The sequence below is a fragment of the Phyllostomus hastatus genome, unplaced genomic scaffold, assembly GCF_019186645.2.
Source record: "Phyllostomus hastatus isolate PE091 unplaced genomic scaffold, TTU_PhHast_1.1 phas_contig_477, whole genome shotgun sequence".
Taxonomy (NCBI): domain Eukaryota; kingdom Metazoa; phylum Chordata; class Mammalia; order Chiroptera; family Phyllostomidae; genus Phyllostomus; species Phyllostomus hastatus.
In genome coordinates, this window is record NW_025333889.1 from 868,318 (window position 1) to 883,317 (window position 15,000).

The following is a 15,000-nucleotide window of genomic DNA, read 5'->3' on the forward strand; positions in this document are numbered from 1 at the left end:
GGGCCCCACCTGCCTGCCCTGCCCGCGGAGCGGGACGCGTGGCCGCCGGGCCCGGCGTCTCAGAAAGCCCCGCCGGCTTCAAAGAGGCCCGTCCACCTGCCGCTTTGATCTCCGGAGGGGCTGGCCGAGGGTCCCCATCAAAGGCGCGCGTGCAATTCCAGGCCCCGCAGGGACCGGCCCCCACCCCGGGCGCACACACATGCTGCTCTTTTGTGTTGGAGACGCGGCTACGCACACTTCCGTGGACTCACAGGGCCGGGGGGGACGGGGTGGGGGGGTGCCGTCACGGAGCCCGGAGGGCACGGGGACACAGAGCGGCAGCGGCAGGACTCCAGGGCCCCGCCGGGTGCAGCCGGAGCTTCTGCAGGGACGGCCGCCCCGTGTGCTCTCGCTGCGCCCTGACGTTCAGGGCCAGGCGGCCCCCGCGGGTCCCTCCAGCCGGGCTCTGGGCTCCAGGCACAAGGCGACCCCTTGAGACTCTCAGACGTCGTGGACACACACATCACAGCGGCTTCAGAACCACAGCCTCCCCGCCCCAGGCCCCAGGCGGGGAGGGGAGGGGAGGAGAGAGGGTTTCTTAGGCCGGTAGAAGGTGGCCCGAGTCCCAGGCAGGATGGCCAGGGCAGGTCACCTGCTCGCCGGCGGCCTCGGCACGTGGTCACCAGTGGGAGGGGAGAAGAGACAGGCCCCCAGGGCAGCCCGGGTGCCAGGGGCAGTGGAACGGGGCCCAGGGCAGGGTGTGGACGCAGCAGTGGGGCTGCGAGTGGGGCCGGGGACTGGCCCTGGAAGGGAGGACCCCTTGTCTGCCGCCTGGGGAGCAGCTGGGCCTTGCCCTCTCGGCAACGGGGAGGAGGGGCCGGTCCGGCACAAGTGCCGGTCTGCAGGATGGGCCCCACTCTCCACGCCGCACCAGGCGGGGTGCCCGGCGCTGGGGAGGCGGGGCGAAGAACGGACCTGCCCCTTGCAGGGCCTGGGGCCGGGAGGGACAGCGAGTCCCTGGGCACACGGTGACTGGTCCGGGGGCGTGAAGCCGAGGACCAGGAGGGGCCCTGTGGGTGCGGCACTCCTGTGACTCAGGGTTCCTCCCACGTGCACCTGTGGGGGCTCCTCGAAGTCAAAAGGGACCGTCCCCGGGTTCTGGGAGGAGTTAGGGGCCTGGAGGTTGGCCCTGAAATCTCTCAGCCACTGCGCAGAACCGGGCCCTGCTCCAGAAACAGGCCGGCTGGTTCCCCGAGGCCGTGCTAGCGCCGGGGACACCCAGCGTCAGGCCCCCAACGACAGGCGCTCCCTGTCAGAACTCTCGGGGCAGCGATCTGGACCGCAGAGTCCGAGTTCGGGGCGTGTTTGGGGGACCTCGTGCGGACACCGGGCCGGAGGTGGGGGGACGGTGTGTGGAGGCTGTGCCGGGCGGGCGGTCGCCAGCAGACCCGCCGGCCCCGCCAGGGAGGGGGCCGGGGCAGAGACTGGACCACACACAGTCGCCGGCGACCAGGAGCCGGTCTTACCCCCTCTCACGGGTCTTCAGGGGCTCAAGAAGCAGCGAAAGGCTTTGAATCAAACTCAGTTCCTGCCACGTCTTTGGCTGATTTGGTTCGCAGCCTCTCCCAGCGGGGACGGGGGTGCAGTGCGGACAGGGCGTCTTCTACGGACACCTGGAAGGAGGCCTGGGAGGGATGGTGACCTCGCCGATGACCCGGTGTCAGGCCCTGAGCCTCTGCCGTGTGCGGAGGGGTTGGGGGGGGGTGGCGTGGGGACACCAGCAGGAGGGAGGGGGCCCGCCCTGTGAGACCCGGGAGGGAAGCCAGGGGTCGGGGGTGGCCTGGGGCTGTGCAAGGAGGCGTGTCCTGTCCGAGGACTCGCAGAGGCCCCTCAGGTCCCAGCGGGTCCTCGGGCTTCTCTGAGAGGGGGTGGGGGTCCGGGTTCCCGTCTGTCTGCGTGCTCCATGTCAGCCGGGTCGGGGCAGGCCCTGGGCCGGCCTCTCCGGGCGTTTCCCGGTGCCTGGAGCTCGGGGTATGCGGACCCTCGGGGCACAGCGCCACCTCCCGCTGCACGAGGACGGGACCGGGGCCTCCCTGCCGTGACGGGAGTCCCTGCCCCTCGGAGCTGGGGCGTCCCGGCCCCGGTCACCGGGCTGGCAGGACCCCGCTGGGCCCACAGCCAGGCTGCCCTGCCTCCGCGCCTCTGAGCCCCACGTCCCTGTGTGAACCAGTGTCTTCCATCCGTCCGCGTCCATGAAACCTCCGCAGCGGGCGCCTCGGCCCCCCGCTCCCAGCACCCCGGCCTGCGCTTCCTTCCGCCCTGTGGGCGCCCCTGCTCCCTCAGCAAAGTTTCTGTCCTTGCGGCCGAGGTCAGCAGCCACTTCCTCATTTCCGTGGCTCCCATGCTGGGAACAGGACGCAGCCGCGGGACACGTTCCCACGCGCAGATGTGGGCCAGGACCCCCACCCCCCCGGGGCGGGCCCAGGGCAGACGCGCATGGGGGGCCTTGCTACAGACTGCGGCGGACGTCCGGATGGTGCCGGCCGGGCGTCCCCGGTGGAGCAACCCCACGGCGGCCCAGCTGCAGACTGGGAGCGTCTGCACGGCTCTGGGGAGGGGTGGTCTGCATCTCAGCAGCCGCGCTGCCCCCACCCCCTCGGGGCGGCTTCCTCCCCAGAGGACCCACAGTGGGAGCGACCAGTGCTGGGTCCCTGGCTCACCCACGGTTGTTAGCTGCTGGTCACCGTTAAATCGGATGAGCTGGGTTTCTTATCATCTTAATTAAAATAATTATGATTAATGGAGTGGGCGGCACCTCACGCTGACGTGTGCCCCGGAAAGTTCTGCAGAGCCCGAGCCCAGTTCTGGGCTGGTCCCGGGCCGAGCGAGTAGTCGGAGGCCACCCATGGAGAGCCCCTGGCCCCCGAGGCCCCAGGGCCGGCCCACCGTCCTGGGGGTCTGAGCGGGGTGGACAGCAGAGAGGACAGAGCCCCGGCCCCTCGGCTCCGCTGGGCAGCGAGCTCCCGTCGGCAACCAGACGGGACATGGGAGGCAGGGGGGGCCTCTGGGCAGGGAGGGCGGGGGGGAGATGCCCCCACCCCCGCCGGGTCCCGTGGGCCTGGTTCCAGCAGGGCCACTCAGCCACAGGCCTTCACAGTTTACGAGTGTCCTGCCCGCGGAGTCACCGGGCCCCTCCTGACCCGAGCACAGGCAGCGCTTTGTCCCGGGTGGGCAGCCGGGGCGAGGGCCAGCTCAGGCCGGCTGGTGAGTCAGGCCCAGCAGGAACACGGCCCCAGCCGGCAGGGCCGGCCACCCACCCCACCCTGGAAACAGACGCGCAGGGTGGGAGGCGGGAGGTCAGGCTATTCCGGGACGGGGATCCGGGGCCTGAGTGAGGTGCTGCTGTGCGGGGTGCGGGCCACCAGGCACAGACAGAGGAGGTCCCCAGACCCTCCGCGGTCCAGGGTTAGCTGGCACCGGTCCAGACGCGCCCGGCCACGGCGGGCTGGGCCCCATCGCTTGCTGGTCCTCGGTGCCTGGGGACAATTTGGGGACCGGCCAGCCATCTTGCTGCCCCTTCTCCGTAAGCTGTGTGGTCTCAAGGACAAGGAGCGCCCCACTGGGGCCTTCTGTGGGCGCGGAGAAAGGGGGAGTTGTGCCCACCCTCACTTCCCAAGGACGCAGCAGGGGTGGGGGAGATGGAGGTGGGGACTGATGGGTGAGGGCCGAGGTCAGGGCCGAGGTCAGGCTGCTGGGACTCGCCGTCTGCCCCACAGGTGGGTGCAGGGTGTCAGGAACGGTGCCGTGTGGCCGGCAAGGCATCAGGACCAGAGTGGGCACCGTGGTGCCCCTTCCCCAGGCCCCTGGGGGCCCCACAACGCCCCCCAAAGCTCCCCGTCCTGGGCGGTCTCCACCCCACTTCCACCAGCTCCTCCTGGCCACCCTGACCCCTCACCCAGAGCCGCTGGGTCTGGGCCTGTCCCCGGCCTCGCCGTCCCGACACTGCCGGGCTGGGAGCTGGGGACCTCGCCTGCGTCCCCCGGGGCCCCCACCCACCCCGGTCTCTCTCCCTCTGGCTTCCTTCCCCTTCCCCTTCCCGGGAGAGCCGGGTCACCCGGGGCACGGCAGAGACCACGGGCACCGCCCGACACCCCATCAGTGCCACCCCAGACTGAGCAGACAGCCTGGCTCCCCTCGGGGTCACGGGGTCACACTTCACCCTTGGGGGGTCCCTGTGGGCGGGGGAGGGAGGTGGACTCATCTCACCTGCCAGCCTGGTGGGGGGGTGGGCAGGGGGGGCGAGTGGCAGGCGGCTCCCCACAGCGTGTCCGTGGGGGCGGGGTCCACTCCGAGCCCCAGCCAGAGGCCCCGGGACAAGCCCCTGGGGAAAGGCCCCTCCCACCCGGGGGTCCTGGGAAGGCCACCAGAGGAAACCTACTCCAGGGCCCCGGAAACCAGAGCCCCGTCTCCTCCCAGCCTGCCCTGCTCCGCTCCACCTCAGCTCCCTCCTGGGCCACGTGGGGGACAGAAACGCGCTCCGTGCAGAAGCGGCCCCAGCCCTGTGGGGGCCCGGCAACAGGCGGAGGGGCAGCGGGTCTCCTGGGAGGCGACCAGGTGAGGCCAGCGGAAGAGACCCTCTGGGCGGGTCAGCTGAGCATGGAGCGGGGGAGGGGAGGCTTTGGTGGGAGAGGCCCCCCGAGACTGAGCAGCAGAGGGCGGGTCTCTGACCGCACGAGGGGGTGCCGGGTGCCGCCCGGGGCGGGGGCTCCGTGCAGGGGGGTCCCCTCTGCAGACCCACGTGCTTAGCTCAGACGGACAAGGTGGCGCGGCTGTGGACCGGGCCACGGACACCGTGGAGAGAGAGGCCGGGGTCGGAGGCCGGGGTCGGCGGCCCGGAGGAGGAGGTGCTGCTCCTCTGGGGCAGGCTGACCCCGAGGGGCCCCCGACCCCATGTGTGTGCTCTCCTCCAAGGCCGGGGCCTGTCCCCGGGCGGGGGGGAGGGTCCCCCGGCAGGATCCTCTCTGAGGTCCCCCAGGACGGGCTCCTCCGGAACCTCCGCACACCCGTCTGCCCTCCGTGCCAGCGAGTGAACGAACCCACGTGGGATGGTCTGAGGTTCTGGGCGCTTTTACACCACAATAAAAACAGACTAGCTGCACCCCGGGGGTGGGGGGCCCCAGGCTCCGTCTGTCTCCAGCAGGGAGACTCAGGAGCCACCCTGGGGTCAGGGGGCGGGGTCAGGGGCTAGGGCCTTGGGGGGGCCCCCAGTGAGAAGGCCATGGGAAGCAGAAATGCTCTTTCCTCAACAAGCAGCCACGGAAACCTCGCCCGTGCACCAAGGCCAGTTTGCACGCCGCCGCTTCCAGGCTGCTCTCCAGGGTTTCCTCCCGCCTCCTCTTCTTCTGTGCTGCTGGCTCTGCATAACGCCCCCACCCCGTCACCTCCAGTCTTGTGTCGCTTGGAGATGCCCTCACGTGGGCCTCCCCGCTGCAGGGGGGCGGGGTCCTCTCCCACCCCTGGCCTGGGCGTAGCCAGTGCAGTAGACCCCGGGTGGCTCAGGGGGAGGGGCTGTGGTTTGGGGCGAGATGGAACCGTCCTCCACTCGCAAGGATGGGGGGCACCTGCCCTGCCAGCTGAGACCAGCCCCATCTGTGCCCTCCATCCCAGAGCCTGCGGGTGTCAGGCCGGGCGCCTCCCCAGGCCCCAGCCCAGGGTCAAAGTGCATCGAACACCCACATGGGGCCGGGCGCCGCCGCACCCCATGGGAGCTGGTCAGGCCAGCAGGCAGAGCCCCATCGGGGGAACCGGGGGCGGCCCCCCACAGACGGAGCAAGGACTCGGGGAAGACGGGCAAGACCGTGCCCACGAGGTGTTTGCTCACGGTGACGGCAGAGGCCGGATGCCCCTCAAAGGAGGCTGCCCGGCTCAGCCCCGGGGGCGGCCCAGGGTGGGACGCGGCCGAAGGACGGTCTCAGGGACGGCCTCAGGGATGCCGGGCGGCGACACGTGTTCTGTGAAACATGTTCCAAGCATGTTCCGTGCCTAGAGGAGGCTATCAGACAGCTTTGTAGCTGGACGTGGTTGTGCTTCTCCTATTTTCTAAGAAAACCAACACCGGGGAAACCCCAAACTAGGGAAACCGGCTGGGGGTGGGGGCGGGGCTGAGAGCCGCAGCAGGGGGCAGGGGGCAGGGTGGAACCAAGAGGCCCGCGGGCCGTCCCCAGGGTGGGTGAGTGTCTGTCCGGGTCAGGGGCAGCTTTGCTGCCTGAGACCATCGTGGATCGGGGTCTGGACGGCCCGGGAACACAGAGGGGCAGGGGACCCCGGCGCCGGCCAGACGGGGGCCAAGGAACCTCGCTGCCCCTGCGGGGAAGCGGCGTTCTGAGAGCAGCATCTCGGTGAGTCGGACCCCAAGGACAGCCGGACAAGTCCTTCACAAAGTCCTGAGAAAGGGGAGTGAGGGGCTGTCCGCCCTCCGCCTTGGTGATGGGGACCAGGGAAGGACATCGGCTGACCCCCGCCCTGGGGCCTCTCCAGGGCAGGCCCAGAGGAGACAGGTGGGGGACAGTCCTGGGTGGGGACTGAGAAGCAGGCGGGGGGGGGGGGTGGCCGGGGGAGGCCCCAGCCTGGGCTGCCAGGAGTCCAGCCTGAGGCTCCGTCTGGCCTGGAGGACCAGGAGGCCCTGGGCACACAGGGGTGGGGGAGGGGAGGGCAGGGGAGGGCAGGGTGGGGGAGGGGAGGGCACCCACTCGCTGGCAGCCCAGCGCTGAGCACTCCACGGGGGCAGGTTCCTGCCGTTTTCCAGAAGCAGAAACAGGGGATGGGGCGGCGGCAGGACGTGGCCAGGGCTGCGTGGGCCCTGGGGACACCCCACCCTGGGTCTGCAGACCCCACCACCAGGCCGGGGAACCAGGGGTCCCCAGCTGCAGGGTCAGCTCCAGCCCGACCTGCTGGGTGACCATGGGAACTGCCGTGTCCCCAGGACCCCCACCCCCCCGCCTCGGTCGGAGCTGGCAGATTCCGGGCACGCAGCCCGTGGGGAGGGGCTGGCCCGCTCCTCCCGGACACGCAGACCCGCCCCTCAGCTCCGCGAGGACGGCAGACAGGATGACAGGTGCCCTCGCCCTGCCCGACCCCGGCCCTGGAAGCCAGCTGCCTCCTGTCAGCAGCCCCGGCCCAGGCTGCCCGGCCTGTCAGAGCGGCCGCCCAGCCCCCGCCGCGGCCCGCAGCGCCCTGCGCTCGCTCCTGACTGACAGGGCTGGGTGGGTGGGTGGGTGGGGGGCGCCAGACCCCGCTGGGAGGTGGGGCTGACACTCAGGCACGGGAAGGAGGCCGCGGGCTCTGCCTGCCACACAGCTGCGGCCAGAATCGCGAGGCCGCTCCCCCGCCTGGCGCGTTAACAAAGAAGCAGCAGGTCGCCCGCCTGCACACGGGGCGACTCCAACGCCGTGTTTTCCGTCGCGACCCCGCACTTTGTTTATGCAGGAACGTCGGCCCGGGAAGGGGCCGGAAGTCTCCGCGGCTGCCGGGGCGGGAGCGGTGCGGGAGCGGTGCGGGGGAGCGAGACCGCGGCGCAGAGCCGCTGACAGCTGACGGGCAGACGCGGGGAGAAGACGCTCCGAGGGCACGGAGGTCGCGTCAGGAGGTGGATGGAGCTGGCGGAGCGCGTGGGGTGGAGGCTGCCCCCGGGGCCCCCCCGGAGTCGGCCGGCCGTTTTTAGCCCCGCGCAAGGCAGGCTGCCGCTAGGGCCCAGCAGCTGCGACGACCTTGTCAGGGGTCACGCCGCGCTCACCGGGGCCGCGGCGCTGCAGGGCCGGGCCTCAGTGCGCACAGCGGCCTGCCCGGCCCCGCCCCCCCCCCCCCCCGCCTGCCCTCCCAGAGCGGCCCTCCCAGGCCGGCAGGCTGCTCAGGGAGGCCGAGGTCCACAGGCACCCGGGACCAGCAGCCCGAGCCCGGAGGGTCGGGGCTCTCGGGCCACACGGCAGTCCCTCTCGTGCAAAACCATGTTGTCCTCGGGGTCGGCACTGGGTGTGAAGATGTCCCCCAGCCGGGTTCGGCGGCCGCGCCCGGGCTCCAGTGGGCGCGCGGGAGCAGCAGCTGCGGGGCGGAGGGGCGGAGGCCCCGCCCAGAGCGGCCCGGCCGGGCAGGTGGTTACTACGGAAGACTGGGCGCGTTACCCCGTGGCCCAGGCCGCGCGCCCGCCCCGCCAGCAGCTCCAGGTCTGCAGACTGCGTGCACGTCCGTCCCCTCCGGCCACACTGCAGGACCGAGGGCGCGGCCCCGCAAGGGAGCCCGCTGAGCCGGCCCCGCGTCCACCGCCTTCCGGAGCCGGCTGCTGCGCGCGTCCGGGGCAGGGGGTGGGGTTTGTGCGGGGTTCTGGTCACTAACCCTCGGGGCGCCGCCTCCCCGCCTGTGAACCCAACCGGCCCCCGGGGCCTGCATCCTGCTCAGTGGACAGCTGAGCGGGCTGTCTGGGCTTCGACGGCTCGGTGTCCACGCGCCTCGCCTGCCCAAGCCCAGGGCGCGGTCAGGAGGGCCCAGTGTCACCGCGGGCGAGTGCCCGGGCAGGCCGGCCGGCCGGGGACGGGCGTGCCCCTTGGGGTGGCCTTGGCTTCTCTCGGACGTTTGCTTCAAGCGCGACGAGCGCTGTCACCCCCCACACGGCTTTCTTCTCCCGACGCTGAACAACAGGTGTCCCTTCCCTGTCAGGCCCGCTTCGTGGCCTCGGCGTCCCCCCGACTGAGGGCGTGCACGCCAGCTAGAGGGGGTGGACCGCCCCTCCCCACGGGGCTGTCATGTCAGGCCTGGGCCCCGGTCCCTGGGGCTTGAGGCCACCCTCACCCTGCCCCTGCCCCCACCCCCGCAGGCACCACCCCCGTGGGCTGGGTGGCCCTCCCTGAGCCAGCACACTCCGCGTCAGCGCCCAGTCGGGGAACAGGCCCTCCCCCATCCACTCTGGAGCCTGGGCAGCAAGCCCAGGACACCGGGCAGGGACTGACCCTGCGCTTTGAGAAAGACGCGGGTTCCTCGCCACCTGATGGGCACTTTCCTGAGTTTGAGCGCCCCCTGCTGTGGGAGCCGGAGGAGGACGGGTTTCCAGGGTCGGGCCCCGCCCCCACTGCCCCTGCGGCGCTCACAGGCCCGCGGTCCTGCCCAGCACAGGCAGCCTTGAGGTTGCATGGCTCAGATGAGCTCACACGTGATTGCGTGAGTTTCAGCTTTGTACAAAAAAATTACACACACTATTCTGAGGAAACGTAGCAAAATGAAAGAATTATTATCACAAGGGGATGCATTATAGTTGACAGTTGCTTATTTTCAAAAGTTTTCCTTGTTTTAACTATTTATTGAATAATGAGTCTATGACTTGCCTGATAAAGAATACTTTCCCAAAGGCTGAAAAATCGGAACGTTTGTAAGTCATTCTGTCCCTGTGACTTCCGGGCTGTGCCCACTGGGAACGCAGGACAGAAAGTGGGAGGGGCCCTGCCTGCCCCGCCCCCGCCCCCCCCCCCCAAGCCCCAGCTCCTTCCCCAGGACAAGTTCCCTGTCAGGTGCCAGCTCCCGCCTGAGCAGCCAGCCTCCTGGGCCGCACCATCTGGCACTGGGGGACCGCCACCCCACCACACTGGCCTGGGAGGAGCCGCAGCCTCTGCCGGCCCTGCCCCCTGCAGCCCGACCCCCACCCAAGTCCTCCCACTGCAGGGGGAGAATGTGGGGTGGAGGGGAGCCCCTGCCCGCTCTGCCACTGCCTCTGGGGGGCTCTGGGAGCTCCCAGGCTGCAGGCAGCTCAGGAGACGGCCTGGACGGCCCACCTCTGGCTGGAGGCGCCTGCACCTGCGGGGCCTGAGTGGGGCCTCCTTGCCTGCAGGGCCCTGGCCACGTGCTCATGGCGTCCCCTCCCAGGTGTGGGGCCAGGGTGGGGGTCGGTCGGCCCCTCAAGCCAGGGCCTCCCCAGGAAGCAGGGGCGCACTGACCTCCGAGGGCGCGCAGTCCCCAGGTGAGCCCCTCGGAGCCGGGCGGGCATCCCTGCGGCTCTCAGCCCCACGCCGCAGGGCCCCTCGGAACGCCCCCTTGCTGTGGTTGTGTCTTCAGCCAGCTGGACACTGTCCAGGAGGGACAGGTGGACGGGGCTTAGACAGGGGCCACTGTGGTCCCCCTCCCCTCGTGCCTCCCAGTAAACGTCTCAGCGGCTCACTACCCTTTCCGCCGGGCCCTGGCCTGTCTCCCTCCTTTCCCAGGGCTGTGCAGCCCGGCCACCGCCGCCTGTGAGCTTGCACGGACCCCAGACCTGGGCTCTGTCCCTCCCTGAGGGGCTTCTGCCCGCCCCAGTGAGACAGCTCATCCACCCCGCTCTGCCCTCAGCCACCAGCAGACCCTGATGGCAGTCTGCTCTGCCGCCGTGCGCTGCCCTGTCCCCAGGGCTCCGGCGGGAGGCCCGGGTCCAGCAGCATCTGCCTGACGGCAGCTCCCTGCCAGGCGTCAGGGCGGAGCGAGGCCGTGGGTGCGTGTGGTCCTCCTGCCTTGCCAGTGGCCTGGGGACTGTCACTGCAGAGCTGGCCCTCCGCTCCCGCACCCACCCACTTGCACAGGCTGCCAGTAGCCACCCCAGGCGCCCGGCTGCCCAGCTGGCCCGGGGCTCAGAGGGGCTGCTCCAGGCCCACCCTGAGCGCTGCTGTGCGGGGCCGGTGGGCTAGCCACACCGGCCCACTCCCACCCAACTCCCTGGCCATGGGCCTCAGGGCCCAGGGGTGGCCACTCAGGGCCAGGCCTGCATCCATCCTCACGGCCACAAGCTTTGTGGCCCGGGGGCGGGGGGTGGTGCGGTGCACCTCTGTCCGCTCCTGCCCTCCAGGGTGCTCATGAGACCTCCCAGGCCTCTACCTGCCCCCCCACCCCACAGCACTTCCATCCTGCTGGGGCTGGGCCTCGTCCTCCCCAGACGGCATCAGGCCACTTCGGCCGCAGGGCACTGCCCCAAGCCTGCCCTTTCGGCCTGCCGCCCAGAACCCACACCAGCGGGGGCAGGGGCCTGGAAGGTGCTGTGCAGGAGCGGGGGCCCCGAGACGCGGGCTGTGAGGGGCAGAGAGCCAGCCCAGCCCAGCCCAGCCCAGCCCTGGAGGTCAAGGCTGTCCTCAGTTCTCCAGGGCCGGCCTCAGGGTCTGTGCAGGCGGTCAGCTCCGCGGGCCACCTCCCACACCAAGCAGGGTCCCTCGCAGCCCAGCAGAGAGGAGCCCACCTCCCCCGGTGGCCTGGGCACGGCCCCTCTCCCTCGGGTGCCCCGGGAGGCCCAGGCGCGGCCCCGGGAAAACACACGCCTCCCCTCTGGGCCGAGGGGCGCACATGGGGCCCCGGGAGAAGGCCGCAGCGGGAGGGCCGCGGGCTGCCTGCGCCATGTCTGCGCGGTCCCCTTTCTGGAGCCGTTTCCTAAACATCACCGAACTCGGACGCACAGGACAACAGACCCCCGTCCCTTCGCGGAGCAGAAACTAGAAATCCCTGTGCCTGGAATCACACGAGGCAGAAACCACAGCTCACACGTGTTCCGACACGGAATCCCGCGTTCTGCGTGGGCCCCCGCGGTGGTGAGGGGTCTCGGAGGTCAGGGTCAAAGGTCAAACGTCCCTCCAGTCCCTGGAAGTCGTCTGTGATCCTGTGCTTGTCAGGGAGCGACGGGGTCAAAGAGCAGACTCCGAGGCTCTGGGGGGCGGGGGGCTGGCCGAGAGGGCCACGGTGCAACTCAGGCTTCCGCCCGTGGCGTGTTGCTGCTGCTGGGGCTGCAGGCTCTGCACACCTGGGGGCGGCCACTCATCCCCGGCCGGGCGCTGGCTCTCCCGCCTCCCCCGCCGCCGGGCACAGCTCTGTCCGGCAGGGTCCCGGTGGCCAGGGTGGCCTCGGGGCCTGTGCAGTGTCCCCCACCCACCCGCCATGCCCTGTTCTGGAATCTTCTGCAACACAGGAGGTCGCCCGCAGCCTGCACACTCTCCCAGAGCAGGCCCTGTCTCCCAGCTGGCGGCTCCGCCCTCTCTCAGCCGGTGACACCCCAGGGCAGGGCGCCGGCCTGGGCAGGGCTGCAGGAGGACCTCCCCGGGCGGATGCCAGGGGCAGGAATGACACGGGCCTGTGCGGGGAGGGGCGGCGTTTTTCTGGTGGGTGAGTCTTCACCTCGTCCTTAGCTGCGGGGGTGGGGGGCGGGGCCTCTGGGTGGGGGTGCTGCAGGGAGCAGAAGGCCCCTCACACACGCGGGTGACGTGGCGCAGGCCCAGGACCACGGCGTCGGGGGCCCAGGTGCCCTTGTAACCGCAGGCGGACTGCCTCCTTCTCTGCGCCCACAGGACCAGGTCAGGGCCCCAGAGCTGCCAGGGGAAAGTGGGGCCACCCTGCCGAGGGAGGTGGCAGGAGGAAGTGGCTTCTGGGATCCCACCAGAGAGGGGCGGGGCCCAGACCCGCTCAGAAGCAGTGCCGAGGTGCCGCCTCCAGGGGGCGCCCCGCGGAGCGGCCCCGGGGCAGGACGGACCCGCTGGGGGCCACTGCATTAGGCCCCCTTGCCAGGCGGAAGGAGCCGGAGCAGCTTCATTGCAGCACCCGCCCGGGGTCTTGGGACGCCGGAGACGGAGGGGACGCCCTGTCCAGGAGCTCATCCCGCGTGGGGCCGGGGTCGGAGGGCTGGGTGAGTGTGACAGGGAGTGGGGCTTTCTTCTGCACTCCTCGGCTGTTGGGGCCTGGGACATAAACACGTATTACGCATAAATTATGCATGTAAATCACATCTCGTAGGACGTATCCGTCAGTTGTGAATTCTGCCCACACAATCCATCTATAAATTATACATCGTAGTTATACATAAATATATAAAGTGTATCCATATTTATGTCTCATGCATTTGTATATAATATACTGCCTTTCTGCTTTCTATTTTTGCTTAATAATTCATGCTGCGGTTCTTTCCCTGCAGGCCGCGCAGAGCAGCGGGAGCCCCGCAGAGGGCGGCGCGTGCAGACCTCCGCGGAAGGGTCCGTTCACTCCGCCTCCGACGCGGGTTCGGCGCGCACCAGTTTCACCGGCGCCCACAGCGCTGCGGCGGGCACACGCTTCCCGCCTTTCACTGCTGACGGGTGAAACGGATGGGTTTCTGGGCGTTGAACCAGCCTTGCTTTCCGGGAGTAAACAAGGCAGTAAGGCAGGGCCCCCACGATTTTCAGCGTACTCACAATTTTTATTTAAGATGTTTATTGCAAAAGTCCACAGCCACCGCACAGGTGCCCAGGAAGCCCGGTTCAGCTGAGCTTGCTGGGGGTGAGGGTGGGGGTGCGCGGTGAGGGTGGGGGTGCGGGGTGAGGGCGGGGCCCCACCTGGAGGCCTGCAGTGTTTCTGATGGACTTCCAACCCCGGAAGCCCAAAGGCCAACAGGAGCTCCGTGTCTCTGTTCCAGCTGCCACTGAATTATTCATCGCAAGTCCCATTAACGCCAATCCAGGGACCTCCTGCCAGGAGAGGGGCCGGCCAGGTGCAAGGGCAGCTTTGGCTTCTTGACAACAACCTGAAAAAGCAGAGGGAATGGCGCCGTCCAGAAGCTCAGAGGCCAGGGAGAGAGCTCTGAGCAAGCGGAGGGCTCCGCAGCAGGCAGGGGACAGGTGGGAGACAGGCGGGGGCAGCCCTGGGGTCTGGGGCTTGGGGTTCCCCGGATGCCCGCAGCTTAGAGAACGTGGCGCTTTGTGTGGTGAGGCTGCTAACACCAGGCGCCCTGCCCTTGGAGACAGCTGGGCAGGTGAGATTCTACTGGCGAGTAGCACGGAGAATATTCCAGGAGCCACACGCACCCCAGTATGCAAGCCTGTTTTTAGGAGCCAGCCTCCCACGGCAGGGATTTCCGTCTCCCCAGCCACGCCCCAGCCCAGGGCAGCCTGCTGGTCCTGTCTGGTCCGCAGCTCCGACATCCTCCCGTGATGTCCCGGGATTTCCGAGCTTGGCTGGACTGCAAAGGGGCAGGTTTCTGGCTTCACTTTTACGAGGGAGTGACCGGGGGCTCTGAGGGGGCCAGGCCCCCAGCAGAGCTGCTGAGCGCAGGCGGGAGGGGCTGTGCTCCGGAGCTCCCCCATCCAGGCGGGGCCTTGGTGGGGGATGGGCAGTGGTGTCAGAAATCATCTCTGTCTGCCTGAGAGGCTGCCGGTTTGATTTCTGCGACTGATGAGCTCCCCTGACAAGCCCCTCCGTCTCTGCACACCTCCGAGGTCCCCTTTCGCCTGCCAGTCCTCGCGGCCTCTGGGGGGGGGGGGCGCTTCAGAAGCAGCTGACAGCTGTCCTGGGTCTCCGTGCCTGGCAGAAGACGTGCCCCCAGCTGCCAGGGTGGAGGTGTCCCTGTTCCAGGCCCCCTCCAGCCCAGGGCGGACATTCCTCACCGGCAGGCGCCCACACCAGTCACCAAGGTGCTAGGCAGCACACGTGGGCCGGGGGTGCAGGGGGTCCCATCACCCCTGTGTTCACACGTGTCTGCTCAGGCTGGGGGCTCCGGGGGTGTCGCATACTGAGGGTGAGCAGGAGGCCCCGGGAAATGCTCAGGGGGGCCTCTGTCCTGATGCCACCCCTGGCCTCGCCCCCACCTTCCTCCGTCACCCCTCCTCCAGAGAGCCTCGTGGGTCCCAGCGCAGGCCCGTGCCGGCTCTGCCAGCGGTTGGGAACTGCGGCTCCGCACTCTGACTTGGAGGTACTGAGCCCACACGCTGCGGCCAGCCCTGGCTCGTGGCCACGGTCCCTGAGCAGCCCAGGCTGTGCCTGGAAAGTGTGCCCGCCCTGGATCAGGGCCCGACCCCAGGGGTGCAGGGTGGGAGCGTGGGGACCTGCCCTGAGTGCAGGGGATGAGGCTTTGAGAGCGGTGAGCGTGTCCGGTGCCGGGAGAGCCCCGGGGGAGGGCCAGGCCCCAGGGCGCAGGGCCCGGGGCAAGGAGGGGCCAGGAAGCAGCACGGGCCTGGCTAACAGCGCGGTGGGGTGGGAGGCCCCTCCTCCCTCAAACATTTTTAAGGC